Raw genomic sequence first — 21,066 nt, 5'->3', positions numbered from 1 at the left:
AAATAGGATAAAACCATGTTAAGGCTAATGGGCAGAACCACACAGGATAGAGTCTTATGCAAGAGGCAGAAGTGGGTCATGTATTAAGCTTTCCAGGGGGCAGAACAAAGAGGGAAATGTATAGCTTTTCTTAAGAAATCCCTTCAGTGGAGAGGATGAGACCATGAACTCTTCCTTCAATATACCCATCTAAAAATAACAGTTGTGATTTATAAAACAGTTGTTTTTATACTGTCTAGCAATGCAGATTACTAGCACTGAAACAAAGCATGATTTCAGAGAAAGAGTAATTATACAGGGTCAAGATTTTTTGTTTCATGTAGGCAGCTCTGAAAGGGCTTTCTAGAGCCAAGGACAACATTTAGAACTTGTTGAGGAGAGGATAAGCTGCCTGTCCTCAGGCAGTCTTCCACAAATATTCTCTATCTCTGCTGGGGCTGGCATCATTTCATGAAAGTTTCCAGTGATGTTATGGCCAATTAATTGGCCACAGTCCTAGAGACCCAGGAATGGAGATGCCAGTCTTCTCTTTGGAGTTAAGTGTCTTCCCTGCTGGCATCTTCTCTTTCTTGGTTGGAGAGAGCTTTTGCAAGGATTAGTCATGTGAATTGATGCAGTTCTTTGTAGGAGAGGGCAGTTAAATGCCAGTAGTGAGTTTTGGACTCTGAATATTCTGGGAACCACTGGGAATTTGCAGACTGCTAGTAGCTCATTTTGTATTAGCTACCAGGTAACCATTCAGTGATACTTCAATGCATAGCTTTGAATGACTGAATTCAAACTCATCATATTTCTAGAGTTTGTTCCTAGAATCAACTCATATAGTTGTTAAATGTTTCCATTAGATAATTCAGTTTAAGCCCTTGTGCCCACTTTTCTGCTTCACTGTTGTTACTGGCTCTAGATACTTAAAAAAAAAAAAGTTCTCAGAAGGGCTGTTTTTAGAAACAGGGATTATATTCTGTGTTTTAGTGTGGGACACAGAAGGAGACTGTCTGGTTAAGACAAGAGATTGTGGTACTAAGAAAGGAAATTGGCAGGCCTATCCCTGGCAGTTTTAGTTAAGAAAAGAAAGGGAATGACAGGCTGACCGGGGATTATATTAAAGGGAGCCTTGATCCTCATATGACCTTATTCCCTGAACCTAGAAGAATGGTCTGCCTACATGATAGTCAATTTAGGGAGGTTAAGACAGACTTGTTCTGCTTTCTGCCACATATATTTAGAGGCCTCATGGAGAGACAGAAACCTGTTAAGGAATAATCATGACTGTTCTGGCTGAGTGCTTCCTTCACTTAGCCAGAAGCCAGCCTCACCAATGACCATGGCCAAGTTTGTGTCCTCACAAGTTACTTGTCAGGAGAGAAAAGATTCTCATTAAGAACTTGGTGCTAAAATTGCATCAGAGTAAAACTATATGTTTCTCTCAAAAGCCTTATCAGTGAAAAGGTTTTGTTTTAATTATAGGATAGCTTTGCCAGGTTTGTTATGGGTTAGTTATTCCAAAAGTCACATCAACTTTTTTTGGACTAAACTCGGGGCACTTGACCACTGAGTCACATCCCCAGCCCTATTTTGTATTTTATGTAGAGACATAGTCTCATCGAGTTGCTTAGCACCTTACTTTTGCTGAGTCTGATTTTTAACTCCTGATCCCTCTGCCTCAGACTCCAGAGCTGTTGGGATTATAGGTGTGCTGCACTGTACCTGGATATCAACTTTTTGACATCAGTTTCTGTATCAGTATGTGCTCAGGCCAGAAGGGGATTGATAGGAACTATCATGCTAATCTAATGTCAAAATCTAGAAATCTGAAATAAGGATTTACTGATTCTGTTTTTCTTTGTTTAGAGCATACTTTTTCCTAGTTCCTAAGTAAGTTGACATTTTTTTCTAAACAAGAAATGTTTTCAACTTAGTGCCACATACTTAATTTATATATTTACCATTTAACCACAGAGTGAAATAGGATCAGGAAGTCTTGTTTCTATTTTGTAAATAGAGAATCAAAGGCACACTTAGAAAGTGACAGAGGTTACCCAGTGAGTCTGGGACAAGGTTGAAGACTACTGTTTTGACTCTCTGACCATTACTCTGAACCTGTATTTAACAAATTGTTTACAAAACTTCATTGTGTTATTACATAAGAAGCAATTTCAGGAATGATTCTTGGAATAGGCAAATGGATAAAATGTTATCTAAGATAATTTCTCTGTAGTTTATATATGGTGGACCTGTTTAGAGGCAGAGTGGCATAGCAGTTAAGAGCATGAATTCTGGAAATCCACCGTCTGTTTCCAGGTCCTTTACTGACATCTTGGGTGGATGTCCTTCACTCATCCTATGAAATGGGGATTACTTGAGTCCCAAGCATGTTAATGCATCCACATACCTGAATTCTTTAGAGCAGTGCTGGAGACATTGTGAACACTCAGTACATGTTGGTGGTTACTGCCAATTTATATTATTAATGCTATCAAATGTGTAGCTTGCCTGAGAGTTCATCACAGGGGCATGTGAGTAGAGTATAAGAACTGAGAATCTTGAATTAACTAATTTTTATTTATTGAATAAGAAGGAAGCAAACAACAGTGGAGGGCATAATGAAATCATGAACCACTTAAAATGTGAAGGAAAATTGTTAATCTGAGTTCCTCTGGCTTAGCAGGTCAGATGGCTAGGGAAGGAGCTGGATGTTCTGTGGAGTGGCAGTGAGGGACAAGAAGGCAGTCAGGACAGAAGGTGCTTGTGGGGATAGTTTCTGATGATTGTGCACCACATTCTGTATGTTGGACATCAGCGCATTTTGGTTGTATTTGTTATTATGTTAACCTCATCGTCTTTAACCTTGTGATTGACAGTTAACAGTGGTGTAGGATTATGATAAGGTAAAACTGGTCCGACTATAGTTTGTTTTTTATAATACTTTCACTTTTGCAAAAAGGGGAAGAAAGTTCCTGCTTTTATATTCTGGGAAGCTTACCAAAGCTAATAAGGAGTCTCTGGTGCTCTAAACTCCTTTAAGTAACCCAAACATGACTATTTAAATAGCCCAAACTTTGACTGCCTTTCTGCCTGTGCCCTGCTTCCTGGATATGAAGCTAGTTTTGATCTTTGAACTTTTTAGAATTGCATAAAACTTTGTTTTTATAGCTACAATAAATAAATAAATAAATAAATAGATAAATCTGGTATGGTGGTGGGCTTATCCCAGCTACTCAGGAGATTGAGGCAGGAGGATTGCAAGCTCGAGGACAGCCTGGGCAACTTGACCCTGTCAAGGGGTCAAGTTTCTCAAATAAGAGAAACTGAAGCTCAGTGTTAGAGCACTTCCCTAACATCTGTGAAGCCATGGGTTTAATCCCCAGTGTCTGTCTGTCTCAGTCTCTCAAAGGTAAAATAAAACTGTAATCAGTGTACCTTGCCTCCAGGACTAAGACTTTTAACAGATTCATTTGGACATTTAACTTTCTCAAGGACTCTCTCCATCCAACCGAATCCTGTACTTCGGTAATTTCCCAGGGTGGTTTTAGTTGAGGTCTTGACTCTTGGACCCAGAGCCCCATGATGTATATATTTGTACATGTATATGTTCACATCTCAAAAGATTGACATCATCCTGGTCGACTAGCAAGATAAATTAATTTGAGGAATAAATTTTTACTGTATGCTTTTGCAGACCACCCTTTGCCTGGGGAAAGGTATGATTGATAAGCTGGAGATGGGTAGAAGTCTGGGAATATGCATTCTGTCTTGATGCCAGTGAGTGCTTACATAAGAAGTTGAATCAGCAACTCCTCCCTATGATTGTAGTGTTCAGTAATATCTCCAGTTATTCTGAGGGATGCCATAACATTCTAAAACTATTTGTAGTTATATCAGTTATTTTATACCCTATAGCATATTGGAGGGAAGTGAAGCATTGGGAAATCAAAGCAATCAGTTAGATACCCTTAGTATGGCCCTGGGACTATCCAGGGCAGTTTTTATAGAAACCTAATTTTTTAGGTTTTGCTTTTTTATTTAATAAACAAAGATGATACTGAAACAATACAAATCAGATAAAAAACATACTAGCCCTTAAATAGAAGGACACTAAGTTTCTTTTTTTTTTTTTTTTTTTATTTATTTTTACAAATGGGATACATCTTGTTTCTCTGTTTGTACATGAAGTAGAGGCATACCATTTGTGGAATCATACATTTACATAGGTAATGATGTTTAATTCATTCTGTTATTTTTTTCCTTTCCCACCCCCCCCACCCCTCTTTTTCCCTCTATGCAGTCCCTCCTTCCTCCATTCTTGTCCCCTTCCAATCCCCCATTATGTGTCATCATCCGCTTATCAGTGAGATCATTTGTCCTTTGTAGAAACCTAAATTTTATCTCAATGTTAACATCCTGAATAAAACTCTTATTCTCCCCTTCCTTGAAATCACTTCCCTCAAATTCTTTATGCATTTAGAGAGTTGCTGAGGCAAGACCACGTTTTTAGTATGCTCTTTTAAAAATGCATGTTTCTAGAAATGGCCATACTTTAAACTGAATGCTGAGCCAGGCCTTGGTCTGGGTGTAGCTATACAGGTAAAAGTTTGATACTTCACAGTTTGGTTTCTGTCAGTTATGTCAAGGTATCTTGGCTTAGTTTGATAGTCTAAATATTGGATTGTGTAAGACACTTTGATGTCTCTGTGACTATATAATCATCATGGTGGGGGAGGGGAGACTTGAAAATAAAGAGTGACTGTTTTCAATATTGGAATTATTTTTTGTACTGGAGAGCATCCCACCAACCTGTTTAAATTTATTCCTAAAACTATTTTTAAAAATTATTCTGAAATTGTTTTCTGTACTGCATCTATGGTAGTAAAACTCACTTAGAAAAGGATGTGCATTTTTTAAATGTATAGGTGCTTTTAGGACGTAGAACTTCTCATCTATTTTAATAGTAAAACCACAGTGTACAATTTTGGTGCCTTTTACTTGGCATTGCTTGGGGATTATCAGGTGATGGAAAATTTCCAAGAGATATTGAAAGTCCAAATTATTTGAATTCCTTGTTAAATGGATTTGTGTGTGTGTGTCGTCCCCCCCCCCCCCCAAGGGTTTCTGAAGAAATATAGACCATCAGATCTGGTAGAGTTTAGAGGGCCTCTTTATACTGTTCTTGCATTACAGTAAGAACTGGGAGCCAGACAGTTGAGGTATTTTGCTCAGTGTTGAGATTTTGTTAGTGGTCCCCTGCTGGTTTCCTAGCTGCTTATCTCTCTGATTTGACAATTAGTGATAACTGACATCTCTGACAGTCCAATGTGTGAATTTCCCAGTGTCTTCTGAATCTTCAAAGGAAGATTATGTTATATTAGTAGTTTATCCTGAGTATCTTTTATTATGTTCCGATTTTTTGAAAGTTGGTTATTTGTGTGCTGTTGTAAAATCAGAGTGCTCAACTGGAAAACCCAGCCTTAACCCAGGCTTTCCAAGTAATAGTGAATATATTGCTTTGTGTAGAACTAGAATTGAGTTATTGAGAGAGTTATTGATTGAGGAGTGGTGAAGAGAGAGGAAATGTTGTCCTCAGCCAGAGGCCCATATGGAAGAAAGGAAAAACTGGGTCTCACAGTGGCTAAGGAAATGGTAATGCTCAGATGCTGAGCTAACTGATTTTGAGTTTTGTTTTTGAAACATTGGTTTGTTTTTGTTAGTTTGTTTATTTTTTTCATATATTCTTAAAGTCTTCCTGGAAAGATTTATTCTTTGGAGCCTGTGCTCGCCTTATTTGCTCTTCTAGATTAATTGTACCAGGCCATCTATTGTTCATTTCTTTTTAACTTTAAAAAATTTTTATTTTATTTTATTTTTTTGGTTGTTGATGGACACAGTACTTTAATTATTATTATTTTTTTTATGTGGTGCTGAGGTTTGAACCCAGTACCTCACATGTGCAAGGCAAGCGTTATGCCACTGAGCTACAATCCCAGCCCTTTTAATTTCGTAGTTGTACTGAATTGTATGCCTTGCCTGGGTTGAGCAGCAAAAGCAAACATAGAAGCAGGAGCATTTGCAAGTCACAATAGCTTTGAGCCTGAATGGTGGTTTCTAAAAGTGCAACTTTCAAATGAGCTGAGATTTTCTCTTGAGTTTTGAGATCAGTAATTTTGAACTATGGACCTTTACAGTTCTGGGAGAACCCTCTTTGAGACCCTAGACTATCTTTTATTCCCAAACAAGCTCATGGGATGAAGCCAGCAGTAATGCTGATAAATTGCTTTTAAGGTGTTTGTGACTGACTGACAGTGGTTTTTAAAATACTCTTTCAAGTTCTCAGGCTAACCTATGAAATCTGGAAGAGCTGATTGTGGAGACCAGTGTTCTTTAGAGGTGGGCACAGGAAAAGTTTGTCCTACTCTTGTGTAGGCATTTGTTGGAGGAAGTCAGGCTTATGGGTCTGGAGGCCAGAGCAGAGATGTGGCGAACAGCATGCTGGCATTTGCAGCCTCTGCTGAGTCTGAACAGGGTTTTCTGAGGGAGATCTGGAGTTATTCCTTGACTGTATATAATCTTGTTAATTGATTTCTAGGTGTAATGGATGGGACCACTGTATGCAAAAGCCTAATTTATAGTCTCTTTGAGTCTTAGAACTTAGTTGCTCTTTCAAAAAATTTTATGGTAAGTAGTGGTCTTTCTGATATAATTTCTGTTGCAAGTTGAACAAAAATGATGACAGAGGGGTTATTACTGGACCACATTGCTTTATGTACAGTTAAGCTGAACTGGTACTTTGCTGGGAGTTGACCTGGAGTTTTCAGGTACTCACTGGTGTCCTTCATACAGCCGTGCCTATGGTTGTATTTCCTATTTCTTTTCTAGTTTTCGTTCCTGTAGAAAGGAGGAAGTGGAGCTGTGACAGATGCATTGCCAGGTAGCATACAACAGCACACAGAACTAGAAAGACATGGCTCGAGCCAGCCACAGAGACAGATTTACACTGTGTGCGGCCCTCAAACCATAGATCCATCTATTTCACAGAAACAACCTGCCCACTATATTATATTTCAGGCAGAGACACAGCTTAAAAGAGAGATGCTGACTCCTCTGTTGAGCTTTTGCCAATAATGCTTCACATTTTGCTGTAGTTAATTACTTTTGTGGGGAGGAGGAAGTTTGTTTGGCAAAGGAAAGGTTGTCTCTAGATTAGAAGTGGAAGAAGGGAGATATTTAGGAGCAACTGTTTGGCTCCTAAAGTGAAAACTTCAGTGAAATACATCCATGTAATTTTGCTGAGTTTTATTTCTCTCCAGCCCCCTGCACTATCAGGAATGGAAGTATTATAGTTAGTTCATAACTAGAAAAACAAAGCTAGATAGATTGTGATTGACGTAAGACAGACCATAGCGTTCCACATTCGTGGTCTTTCTGGTTCTCTCCACAGGCGTGTTTCCTGAAGGTAGAGCAGCCATTGACATGCATGTCAGTGTCTTTCATTGACATTACATGGGTGAAAGCATTGATAGTGCTTTATTAGTACAGGTTCTAGGAACCAGTCTGCCAGGATTTACATCCAGACTCAAACTAATGAACTCTTTGCCTCATTTACTTTACCCTTAAAAATGGGGATTCCAGGTTTGCCGTATATTGCAGCTCTGAGAATTAAGTTTAGTGAAAACACATTAAGACACTTAGAACTAAGAGTTCAGAAAACCTTAGCTATTGCATTTTTGAAATGTGTGTTGCTTCATGAAAAATGATGTGTGGTATGTGGTAGATTATTCTGTGAATATTTCACATGTAAAAAAATAACTGCTTGTGTTAACATCTTCCCAAGTTGATAGATTTTAGGAAGGAAGGACTGTATAGAGGGAAAAGAGGGGTGGGAGGGGTGGGGGGAAGGGGAAAAGTAACAGAATGAATCAAACAATATTACCCTATGTAAATTTATGATTACGCAAATGGTATGCCTTTACGCCATGTACAAACAGAGAAACAACATGTATCCCATTTGTTTACAATAAAAAAAAAAGAAATGAAGAAATTCTTTTGGGAATCATCTATGTTTGGAAGAAATTGGGAAAAGAGAGGAAAAAATGTATAGTTTTACAGTTCTACAAGTTGGATTTGTGAAATAATTGTATATTTTGTGTTAGGAATAATTTATTTTGAGAAAGAAGTAAAGGCTGGTTACATACATTATCTATATAGAGTAGGATTCTTTTTGTTTTAACTGCCTTAAACAGTCCAGTGTTGCCTTTGTCAGGTGAATTTTTAAGTAGGAAAAGATTATTTTTGTGATTCTAAGGATCCTTGAGTGAAACCAGTTACCTTTTCTTGATTAAATAATATTCCTGTTTAATTTTAACATTGTATATTTGTCTTTACGTGGATATTACATTTTTAAGACATGCTTAGGAGAGAACATTGATTTATACTGTTACTTTGGAAAAATATAATTATTTGCATGTTCTATTTTTGTAATGGAATAGGCCTACGCACACGGCCTCACACTAAGTAGAAATCCCATAGGGGTTGTCCTTCAGAAGTAGTTCATTGATTGTAGAGATCTTTCACCTCTTTTGTTAGATAGCTTCCCAAGATTTATTTACTTATTTATTTATTTAGAGACTATTGTGAATGGGATAGTTTTCCTAATTTCTCTTTCAGCTGATTCATCATTGGTGTATAGGAATGCAGTTGATTTATGGGTGTTAATTTTATATCCTGCTACTTTGCTGAATTCAATTACAAGTTCTAGAAGTTTTCTGTTAGAGTTTTTGGGTGTTCTAAATGAGGATCATGTTGTTGGCATATAGGGATAATTTGAGCTCTTCTTTTCCTATTTATGCCCCTTTAATTTCTTTCTTACGCCTAATTGCTCTGACTAGAGTTTCAAGGAACATGTTGATAGAAGTAGTGAAAAAGGGCATCTCTGTCATGTTCAGTTTTTAGAGGGAGTGCTTTCAATTTTTCTCCATTGAGAATGATGTTGCCCTTGAGTATAATGTATATAGCTTTTACAAGGTTGAGGTATGTTCCTAATACTCCTACTTTTTTTTGAGTTTGGAAGATAATTGGATGCTGTATTTTCTCAGGTACTTATTATGCATCTATTGATAATCATGCGATTCTTGTCTTTAAGTATTGATGTGGTGAATTACTTTAGAAGATGCAAAGATCTCCCATGTTCTTGGACAGGCAGAATTAATATTGTCAAACTGGCCATACTACCAAAAGTGCTATGCAGATTTCATACAGTTCCTATTCAAATTTCAGTGACTTTCTTCATAGAAATAGAAAAGGTAGTCATGAAATTTTTTTGGAAAAATAAGGGGACCAGAATAGTCAAAGCAATCCTTAAGGAGAAAAGTGAAGCAAGAGGCATCACAATAACAGACCTCGAATTATACCACAGAGCTGTGGTAACAAAAACAGCATGTTATTGGCACCAAAACAGATATGAAGACCATTGGAACAGAATAGAAAACAGAGACAAACCCACATTAAATGCAGTTTCTCATGCTAGACAAAGGTGCCATAAACATACATTGGAGAAAAAGATTGCCTCTTCAACAAATGGTGTTGGGAAAACTGGCAATCCATATGTAACAGAATGAAGTTTAGCCCCTCTCACCCTACACAAAACTCAACTCAAAGTGGACCAAGGAGCTAGGTATTAGACCAGAGACCCCATTCCTTCTGGAAGACAGTGTAGGCCCAACTCTCCCATCATATCAGCTTAGGAACCGACTTCCTAAACAAGACTCCTAAAGTGCAAGAAGTAAAATTGAGTCAATAAATAGGATGGGATCAAACTAAAAAGCTTCTTCAAAGCAGCAAAGGAAATGATGAAAAGCATGAAGAGAGAGCCTACAGAATGGGAGAAATTCTTTACAACCTGTACTTCAGGTAGAGCATTAATCTCTAGGGTATATAAAGAACTCAGAAAACTTAACACACACACAAAAAATAGCCAAATAACTCAATAAATGGGCAAAGGAACTGAACAGGTACTTCACAGAAGAAGAAATATGAATTGTCACCAAATATATGAAAAAAAATGTTCAACATCTCGAGCGATTAGAGAAATACAAATTAAAACTACACTTGAGATTTCATTTGACTCTTGTCAGAATGGCAGCAATCAAGAATATAAGCGACAATATGTGTTGGCAAGAATGCGAGGGAAAAGGCACACATATATTACTGCTGGGACTGCAAATTTACACAACCACTCTGGAAAGCAGTAAGGAGATTCCTCAAAAAATTAGGAGTGGAACTTCCATTTGACCTGCTTATACCACTCCTTGGTATATATCCAAAGAAGTTAAAGTCAGGATGTTACAGTGATGCAGCCACATCAGTGTTTATAGTCGCCCAACTCACAATAGCTAAGCTATGGAACCAAGAAACTTAGGTACCTTTCAACGGATGAATTGATAAAGAAAATGTTGTGTATATACACATCAGAATATTACTTGGCTATGAAAAAGAAGGACTTAATGACTTTTGCTGGTACACTATCCTGCTGAGTGAAATAAGCCGATCCCCCAAAGCAAAGGTCAAATATTGTCTTTGTTATGTGGATGCTAACACACAACAAGGTGGAGGGGGGCAATAGAAGTTCTGTGGATTAGATAAAGGGGAATGAAGGGAAGGGAGGGGGTATAGAAATAGGAAAAACTGGAGCGAATCTGACATTAGTTTCCTATTTTCATGTATGAATACACCACAGTGAAACTCCACATCATGTACAGCCACAAGAATGGGATCCTTATTTGAATAAATTATACTCTGTATATATAACATGTCAACATATACTCTACTGTCATATATATCTAAAAAGAACAAATGAAAGTAGCTGTTCATTGATTCAGGTCATTTGTTGATTGGTTTGTATTACTAAGTATGCATTGGTGGAGATTTTGAGTTGGCTTTTGAGGATTTTGTTTTGCAGCTGTAGTCTACATGGCAAATAACTATCTGATTCAGTTCAAGTTCATATAAATCCTTGCATGAATTTACCTTAAACAACTATTAGAATATCTGTCTCCAGGCCTATCGTTATTCTTTGTGCACACATACTCACATGGGCACATTTGTATTGAATTTTTTTGAAGTGGTAAAATTGCAAAACTTATCATCTTAGCTATTTTAAGTGTACAGTTTAATAGTGTTAAGTATATTCATATTGTCATGAAACTGGCCTCTAGAACTTTCTCTTGTGAATCTGAAACTTTATACCCATTTATCAGCTCCCCATCTGCTGTTCCCCTACTGCTCCTCACTGTTCTTTTTGTTTCCATGAGTTTATTTCAGATACATCATCTAAATGGAATTATACAGTATTTGCCTTTTTTTCTGACTAGCTTATTTCACTTAGCCTAATGTCCTCAAGGTCTACCCATGTGGTAGCATGTAAGAGTATTTCTTTCCTTCTAGAGCCTGGGTAATATTACCTTTTTTATAACACCTTTTGTTTATCCACTTATCTTTTGATGGATATTTGAGTTACTTCTAACTCTCAACTATTGTGCATGATGCTCCTATGAACATGGTGTGTAAATATTTCTTCAAGACCCTCGTATTAGTTTTTCTGGATATGTACACAGAAATGGAATTGCTGGAGCACATGACAGTTTTATTTTTATTTATTTCAAGAAACTCCATTACTGGTTTCTATGGTGGGTGCATCATTTTATATTCTAACAATACACAAGATCCCCAGGCTTGTCTTTTAAATAGCTCTTTCTGAACTGACAAAGAGTGGTTGCCTAGCAAACAGGACAGCTGTGAAGGTTGGGATGCTCTTTTTCAAGTTCCGTCAGGCCCTTGGAATCAGCCCTCATCAGTACTGATTAATTATTGTTGTTAAGGTCATATTACTGGACCTGGGCCTATAGGTTGTCACTGAATTATACACAGAATGTTGGCCTGGATATAGGGAAACAGGCTGCATTTGTTGTGAGTGGTAATAGACAAGTCATCTCAACAGTTGGCATTTGGATAACTTTAGATTTCCTGAGGATATTGTTTCCTACAGTCTTTCTTGGTAGGTGGTGAGGCTATACCTATTACATAGTTAAAGGACTGGAGAAAGGGGACACTAGTGAGGAGGCTGCTGTAATAATGCACATGTGAGTTGGGCTGTCTACTTGTACCCTTGGACAAATTGGTCAGGCCTTTCTCTGAAATGGCAGCTGCTTTTGTGCCTTAGGAACAGTCTGTGATGAGACTTCTGCCCTGCTTCAGAGCTGCAAGGGAAGAAAAAATGATGGATCTATTCCTCCTGCTGTTTTTTGCTATTGCTGTCTTCACACCCTGTTGCCATTTATGTTTTTTGATGAATGATTAATTAGAAAAATAATCATTTGTAAATTGTGAGTGAACCAGACATTTGGCCCTGCCTGTAGGGAAATGGTGCCTTTGAGCCGGGTGTAGCTTGCAGCCAGTACATCAGAGCTGCAGTATTCCCAGACCGGGGATGAATTTACATGAAGTTCTCTTTCAGCATGTTAATGACTGTTACAGCTGAGTAACTAGTGAAAAATAATAGCAAATGGGAAGAGTTAATATTTAATGCTTCTATATCTAGTGCAAAATAAACACTTTGGTATTGTAGGAAATGAGAGTCTTGGACATTAGAGACAGTATTGGTTTGTCACAGCTTCAGTTTTTGTTTTCTTTCTTCGTACTTCATTAATTAAAAAAAAAAAAGTGGGTTGTTGCTGAGGTGGATTTCACTAAGGAAGATCTTTTTGTAAGTTTTAGGTCACAAAACACTTCTTTCCTTGCAGTTTGAATCTGTATGTTTAGTCTCCATCATTGATTAAATGCCGGGTGTGCACAAATGCATGTACCATATCTAAAATACAGCTTTCATCATGTTATTTTTCTGCTTAAAAACTGTGATGACTTTCCATTGCTTCCAGGATGAAAGCTGTACTCAACAATCTTACCTTTAAGAGCCTCTATGCTGTGATCCCAGCCTCTTTTCAGCCGTATTCCCTAAGAAGTTCATATGGCCCCTTTGCTCAAGCCAGAGTGGTTGATTCCATGTCCCTCTAACATGCTGGAGGCTTTTTCACTATTGTACTTCGGTTCCGATCATTCTGGGGCATGAAATGACCTTTTCTTTTTATCCTCCTCTCTTAATCACACTCTTTTTCCAAGGACCAGATTTAGAAACTTCTCCATCTTCATTGGATGAGAGCCATTTCGTTTTGGAATATAGAGAAAACTGAAAGTTAAACAAATATTAGTAATTTTTTGGAGTGGGTTTTGTTGCATATAAACATCTGCTTTAGCTGTAGGAATTTGGATTATTCTTATTTTGACCATACCACTTGTATCTTAACGTTTCTTTATTGGAAAATTACAGGACAAAATTTAAATACTGTAAATATGTACCATATTACATTGAAATTAACCAGATTATCTTCAGCAAATCAAATAGTGTGATAATTTGAAAGCAAACAATTTGTATTTCAAAAGTAGGAATAACAGCATTGCAAAATTATAACCGATTTAAGATCACATTGATCTTGCATTGATAATAAATAATCCATCTGGAGAACTGTGAATTCTGAGTTCCAACTATTAGTACTTGTGGGTGCACATTACAAAATGTGTGGGGATAGCATTATATAGCAGCCCAAGTTCTTGGTAGATCAATCCCAAGTTCTTTATGTATTCTGCTAACTTGCCGATTTTAATGTATCAGTAAAGATTTTTAGGAATCTATCTTATGAGGTAACCAATAAGTAGCTCTTAGTCATATTAAAGAAAACAAGTACCTGTGGACTTGTACATATGGGTGTCAGTAGTTCTTGGATCTTACTTTAAGAGATGCTAGTCTAATGGATCAGTTGATAGGTAAATGATATTAGACATTTTGAATAGGATTAATATCCAGAACACTATCAGAATAATGCGCTTTCTCTAATTATCTCTTTCTTTCAAAACTGTAATTCTGAATGCTTCTGATAACCAAATACCATTTCTTTTTAAATGCTCCTTTAGTTACCAATTGCTTTAAACCTGGCCCAGAAAAAAGATCAACAGCTGTGTGAATAATTTTTTTCCTTTTCTTTTGCTGTGCTTCTCCTATCACATTGAAATACCCTGGCACTTTTTTTCCTTCTTGAAAGCACAAAAGAGGATTAGGGCATATAATGGACTATTTATGTGTCAAATTAAACGTTTTATGCTGAGGCTGTTTTTGAGTTATGCAAGCAGTAAAAATATGTATTAAGCTGCCAAGCCTTTTAAAAAATGCATATTATTTAGCTGATAGCCTGTAACAGTCTGATGGACTCATAATGGTGTTTTGAGTAAATATGCATTTGCACAATTTATGAAACTTATGTTTACATGTGTATTAAACAGCTTGGGTAGGGAGTGACCAAAAGTTATTACCAGTTGACAGCTGCTGTCTGGTGACCAATTTAAAATGAATCGGTGGATTCCCTTTAGTGTGGAGTAAACAGGTTTCCCTGTCAGGGGATCAGACTATGTAATCATTGTGTAAAGCTTATCCCTGGAGAGCCGTATTTTGGTTGAATGAGGCGATGGAGTCTCAACTCCCTTAGAGTCACATATACGAGCTATTTTATTACATTTTGTGCCTGCCAATTTTTGTATCTGGTCATAGAATACAAGTTTTGCATAACAATACATTCTGCTCTTGGGACTAGGAACCTTGGTTATTTCTTTGGCATTTACCTTCTAGGACAATGATCTTGAGATTTTTATGATGTCTCTGTCAATTATACATATTTTCATCTTTATTTACTTTCAAATTGTACACACATTTACACATATTAAGCTTATCCCAAAATTAGTAGTTTAAAGGACTGAAATTTAAAATAAGTACATGTGGTTGATCGGATTTCCTTTTTATACTTTAATGAATTCTCATGGGTACCCCCTACAATGCACAGACCTTGCATTGAAGATGATTGTCATTGTCTTGGTGGAAGGAGTACCACGAATTGTCAGGTCATTCAACTACCTTGAGCTCTAGTTTTTTGATTTGTGAAATATGAAGGGGTTCACTTCAGTGCTGGCCACAATTACTTCTTTGGAAAGGCTTTGTTTGACTTATGAAAGCCCCTTCCTACTCTGCAATCATGGTATTTTATTCATATCAAAACAGCTTATTGCCATCTGAATTAATATTCTTTAAAGTCTCCACTGGATTGGACACTTGCATTTTTGAAATTTTTATTTTTTGGCCTATTCACTGCTATATCTAAAGTTCCTGAAACAGTGCATACATGACACAATAAGTACTCAATAAATTATTAGTAATAGAAATTTGAATTATTGGTCACTTAGTAGTTGATTAATACATAACAGCTACACGTTAATGCTTTCATTCAGTGCCGTGCACATGTTTGGTGTTCTGGATTTGAAGGAATAATTCTCCATGTATAAATTGTTCTCAGTGTGATTCAAATTAGGAGTTGTTTTTCCTGTATAGAGGGTGGAGTTTTTCTTCCATTTCAGCCAGTGTGTGTATCAGGCATGAGAAAATTAGACATGAAGGCTGTAGGCATGGGTCTGAGCCAAGTGAACTGACCCCTCTGTGGTTGAGATGCCTCACCTTGGCCTAATTAGCTCCCTGTCTTCAGGCTCTGTGCTGTCAACTGGGAACTTCAGGGAGGCTAGTGTGGGCTGGCCATGTGTATGTGCTTCAGCAGGGACAGTGGCATTGCCAGACCTAGCATGCCAGGTAAACTTCTCTGACTTCTAAAACCTGTCCCCCACCCAGGGCAGACCATTGCAGTGTTCTGTGTCTATTCCAGGCCTATGGAGAGAACAAACATAATGTTTCATGTGATTAACAGAGAGGACTTGAGGGGAAAGAACCACATCTTTGGAAGACACACTTTTTGGTAGCTCTTTAACATAGGTGTTATAGGAAAAACACCTATCATTTTTATGGCCACAGTTCTGATAGAACACATGAAATTCATGTTTAAATAGAACAGTATTCAGGCAACTCATCTAGGTTCCAGCTTTAAAGAACTCTGTGGGAATGCACTTGTTGAAAGAAAGACCTCTTTTTGAAGATGACCTTCCTCAAAATTAATTTGCAAACATTAGAACTTTTTGAGAAAAGGATATCTTCATGGCATTTTAAAGGGTCAAGGTAGCTGGAAATAATGAGGAAACTGTGACATCAGAGTGAGAAATTTGAGGTTGTATAAACCTTTGTACAAACCTTCACTCTGCCACTGATTATTTGTGGTGTTATGAGTGAGTTCCTTATGCTTTGTAAGCCTCTGTTTCTTTTTTCTGTGTAGTTAGGATTTTATTTAAGGTAGCTATTAGAGATTAGAGAAGTAAGATGTGGAAAACATTGGCAGTGCATGGTGTATTTTGGACATTTAATAAATCTTAGCTCATTTCTCTCTTTTGGGGTAAATCTACAGGGCATTTTTGGCAAATGATCAAGGTACTTGGTGCCAAAGGGAAATTTAAGTCATGCTATGACAAGTTTCTTTTCCTTTTCCTTTTCCTTTTCCTTTTCCTTTTCCTTTTCCTTCCCTCCCCTCCCCCTCCCCCCTCCCCTCCCCCCTCTCCCCTCCCCCCTCTCCCCTCCCCCCCCTTCCCCTTCCCCTTCCCCTTCCCCTTCCCTTCCCTTCCCTTCCCTTCCCTTCCCTTTCCTTTCCTTTCCTTTCGGTATAAGCTTAAGATTATAGACATAATAATATATAGGACTCCCCTCTGCCCTCTTGGCCATTTGGGTCAGCAAAGCTTTGCACAGTGGAAGCGTCATTTGTTGCCCTTGAATGTATGTGTTCTTTTTGACTGTTAATGTAATAGGAATCAAAATCTTTCCTCTTACCCTTAAAGATTACTGCAGTTTCATATGTTTATATGCTTGGAATTTGCATTTCATAGAATTAGGTCATACTGGAGGTAGAGGGGACCCTGGTATAATCTTACTCTCTGAGAAGAAGAAAGTAAAATTTAAAAACTTAAAGAACTCTTTCGAAGTTGTGGAACTAGTTAGTGAGAAGGCTGGGATTCCAGCATATCTGACCCTCCTGCCCCCTTTTCTTTGGTACCAAGGATTGGATGTAGATCTTGGAGCATGCTAAGCATGTACTCTACTGTTGAGCTGTACCCTTAGCCTTGGATTTTTCACAATACTGCTTTAGCCTGGTATTTCTCAAAGCATGGCTACCTGTCTGGCAGCATCACCTGGGAACTTTTTAGGTATGAGAATTACACTCCTAATCCTCCTGCACCCCCCCCCTCTTAATACCTTTCCCCCTCCCCAAGGGTGATTGAGATGTCTGCTAAAGCTTGGGAATCATTACTCTGGTCTTTACATTTATTTACATTTATTTGGTAGAGTGGTGGGAGGCTCTAAATAGATTTGCTGAGTTTCATGGAAACACTAGGTCTTGATTTTATCTTTCAGATGTCTTCAGCTGCCATTTAGATCTCTGCACTTAAAACAATTCCAGCTTGTGGTAGTGGCTTCCTTAGATTTGCAGGTGGTTGTTGCTTGAGCAGTTAGATGAAACTGATGTTTGTAGCTCATTTATTCCCTCTTGCCAAGTGCTAGATCTGAACTTTGTCCATTAAAAAATATTTTAAGGTCTCGCTTTTGGAGGTTGTGATCCAATGAGGTGAGGATGGGGAATCTTATAATTTCTGAAAGCCTTTCAGGTGATTTTGATGTCCAGCCATGTTTGTAGGACACTGCATTAGAGGAACAAAGAGAAGAACACTTTCAACTTTTCATAAGTGGTGCTGTTTGGCTTCCTTGTTCTGTATGTGGGTGCTCAGTGGACAGACTTTACCAAAATTAATCTAGTCATTATAGTTGACATACCAGTTCTCAAAGTTGAACATAGATCAAAATTCATTATTTAACAAGGTATCCTTACTATTTATAGTTTCATTGTAGGCATGGTAGTGAGATAAAATTGTTTTTTTCCTGCTTTGCAAAAAGACAAATGTCTCCTGAATTAAGAGTAAATATTCTGTTTTCTTTTTGGTACCACGGGTACTTAACCATTGAGCCACATTCCCAACCCTTTTTATATTTTATGTAGAGACAGGGTCTCACTGAGTTGCTAAATGCCTTGATAAGTTGCTGAGACTGGCTTTGAACTCAGGTTGCTCCTGCCTCAGCCTCCCAAGCTGCTGGGATTATAGGTGTGTGGCACCACACCCTGTGTAAACGGGGCTTAAGATCTATAATGTTTATAAAGCAGGAAAATCCTCCTGGAGCATTTTGGATGTGTTCAGAAAGGGGTATTTATTGCGTGGGAGAGAAAGTAGTAGCTCACGTTCTGTCATATCCACTAATTGTTTGTTTAATCAAAGGCACAAAATGTATTTTAGATGGACAAAGTATGTGAAATACTATATTAGTTTTCAGCTTCATAAAGTATTTTTTTTTTTGCGGTGCTGGGGATCGAACCCAGGGCCTTATGCACGCAAGGCAAGCACTCTACCAACTGAGCTATCTCCCCAGCTCCATAAAATATTTTTTAAGTCAGGTGTGGTGGTGCATGTCCGTAATCTCAGCAGCTCAGGAGCCTGAGGCAGGAGGATCTCCAGTTCAGAGCCAGCCTCAGCAGGAGCAAGGCGCTAAACAACTCAGTGAGACCCTTTCTCTAAATAAAATAAAAAATAGGACTGGGTATATGGCCCAGTGGTTGAGTGCCCCTGGGTATAATTCCCAGTGCCCCCCACCCCAATTTTTTAAAAAAAATAACCCCACTGTATTAACAGTGTAAAAAATCCTGATCTGGTATTTGAGTAATTAGGTTCTGATTTGGATAAATTTGGTATTTGACTCAGATTCAACTAAACATTGTATTTTAAATACTCGTTATAAAAACTAACATTAATCAAGATATTTAACTGGGAAAATATGAACATCACAACTTAAAATCTGTTCTTTTAAAACTGGATTGATAGTAGAGATGACTATTCATGGTGCTTTTTTGGTAATATTTGTTGTATTTTAATATGCCTCTTGAACATTTTTTCATTTTGATGCATTTTAAACACTGCAAGAATAAATCTAATATGCTTTTACCATAATTGCTCTAATTTTGAATTTCTTGAAAATGACTATGGAAATTATTAGACAGTTTTTTTTAAATTTTAATTTTTAGCTTCTGCATTATGGGAGAAATTAACAAAGGATGTTTTTGCCTTTCCACATTGCTTGTTTTCAGTCTGTAAATAGGAAGAGACTGTTCCTGGCATTTCTGCCTTGTGGGCTCTGGATGAAAATGTATTACTATCAAACCAACAACATTTTTAGAAAAAATTGCTGGCCCTTAAGTATCCAAACAGATCCTTGGCTAGTGAAATACATGTGTCTGTGAGACTTCCCCTTTATTTTCCTGCTTTCTATGATGCCAAGGACAGTTTCAGTATTACCCTTTAAGCAGAGCACCTTTATGCTTATGAAAGCCTCAGCTGAGGTATGGTGTAGTCTGACAGGTGCAGAGGCTCAGGAAGACCTCTGATTTTCCCTTGATGATTGGGTTACCCTTCTTTGGGGAAATGCCAAGAAACAGCCTTTGTGGGTTTCCCCAGTGATACCATCCTTCCTCAGGGCCTGCCAAACATGTCTGAGCTCAGCTGCTTTCCCTACAAAACAAACTTGGATTAGGGTATAGAAAATTTTTTTTCAGACATTAAGTATGCATTTATTTTCAGAGATAACAACGGAATATTTGGACTATGTTGGCATGTCATTCTCTCCATGTGAAAAAAAATTTACTTCTCCCTTTCCATATATTCTAAATATCCTTAACCACTTGTCTTGATGTGCTCTTTAGAAGCACCAGCAGAAACTTTGGGATTCTCAAGAAGGCCATCCTTGCACACACAGGGGAGAGGGAAGTCTTTACTGAATATCTTTTAGTTATTTCAATTGAAGATAAATGCCAGTGACCTCCACTCTGTCCTAAGAGCCTGACCGCCTTGTCACTTTGTGAAACATTCATTTTCTGATGTATTGTGGTCAGTTTGTGAAATGATTTTTTTCTAATGTCTCAGCTGTTGGCCTGACTTTTGCATTTTCATTGGTAAAATATGTACGTCTGTGCTGTGAGTGGAAAGAGATTAATAAAAATTCTGAACCAGGATGGCATATGTAATTAATATTACCAGAAAAGCTGGCTCATGGTTGTGTATAAACTTCCAAACATCTAAAATATATTCTGTTACTTTATTCAATTGTCTGTGGATGAGGTCTAGCAGTGTGCATTTTAATAACCCTCAGGTGTTCTAATGTAAATTTAAGTTTGGGAACCACTGTTCTGTACATACACATATTCTACAAACTCCCTCATTAGCATTTATTCTCAAGATAAGGTGGATGGGTAAGCAGCTGCACCATCTCTTTGGAATGTGTTAGAAATGCAAATTCTCAGGCCCCATGTAGGCATTTGAGTCATTTACTTATCTATCTACCTTACTCTGAGAATCACTGCTTTAGAACACAGATATCATACTCTGGTGGCCAGGGAAAAGGGAATTGAATTTCAGAGGCCCCTCTTTTCTTTCTCAGAAGAACTGGCTTTTTTTTTTTTTTTTTTCTTAGCCAGAATTTAGTAAATATGGATACTGGATCTACGGTACCATGCATTGAGCTAAGGTGCACTAGGGATGATAAAAATGGTGTCTCTTCTTGGGAAACTCATAGTAAGAGGGGACTAAAATAAGAAACCCAGCGTCATGACTTGGTATGAGAAGTGCTGTGGTGAGCTTGCCAGGGGTAGACTTTCTGAATAGGCTGTGAGTGTTGACTAAGCTTTTTCTCAGCTTTTCACCTGAGGAATAAGTGAAAGAAAGATGAGTATTCTGCAGCAAGGCGTCTCGTAAAAGCTCCTCTTTGACCTCATGGGTGTCCTAAACTGTGTATTCAAACAGTCTAGAATTGATGTTATAAGTTCTGTACCCCAGCTTTTGTGGAAATGCCCTCCCTCCTTTTCCTTTTATATGTAAAAATCAGTATCAGACACTGTCCACTGTGGCTGCAGAATTTGTAGCAAGACCAGGTTAGGTGATCTTGGTTGAATTGAT

General features: G+C 37.8%; 1 protein-coding gene across 12 annotated transcripts in view; it reads left to right on the top strand.

Moving 5' to 3' along the window:
- Positions 1-21,066, top strand: part of Auts2 (activator of transcription and developmental regulator AUTS2) — a 1,084,317-nt gene that overhangs the window by 66,770 nt on the left and 996,481 nt on the right. The gene's annotated exons all lie outside the window — the stretch shown is intronic.

This window comes from Sciurus carolinensis, chromosome 18 (genome assembly GCF_902686445.1).
Source record: "Sciurus carolinensis chromosome 18, mSciCar1.2, whole genome shotgun sequence".
In the NCBI taxonomy this organism is placed as follows: Eukaryota; Metazoa; Chordata; class Mammalia; order Rodentia; family Sciuridae; genus Sciurus; species Sciurus carolinensis.
Note: the sequence above shows the minus strand (reverse complement) of the source record. Positions and strands in the feature narration are given on the sequence as shown.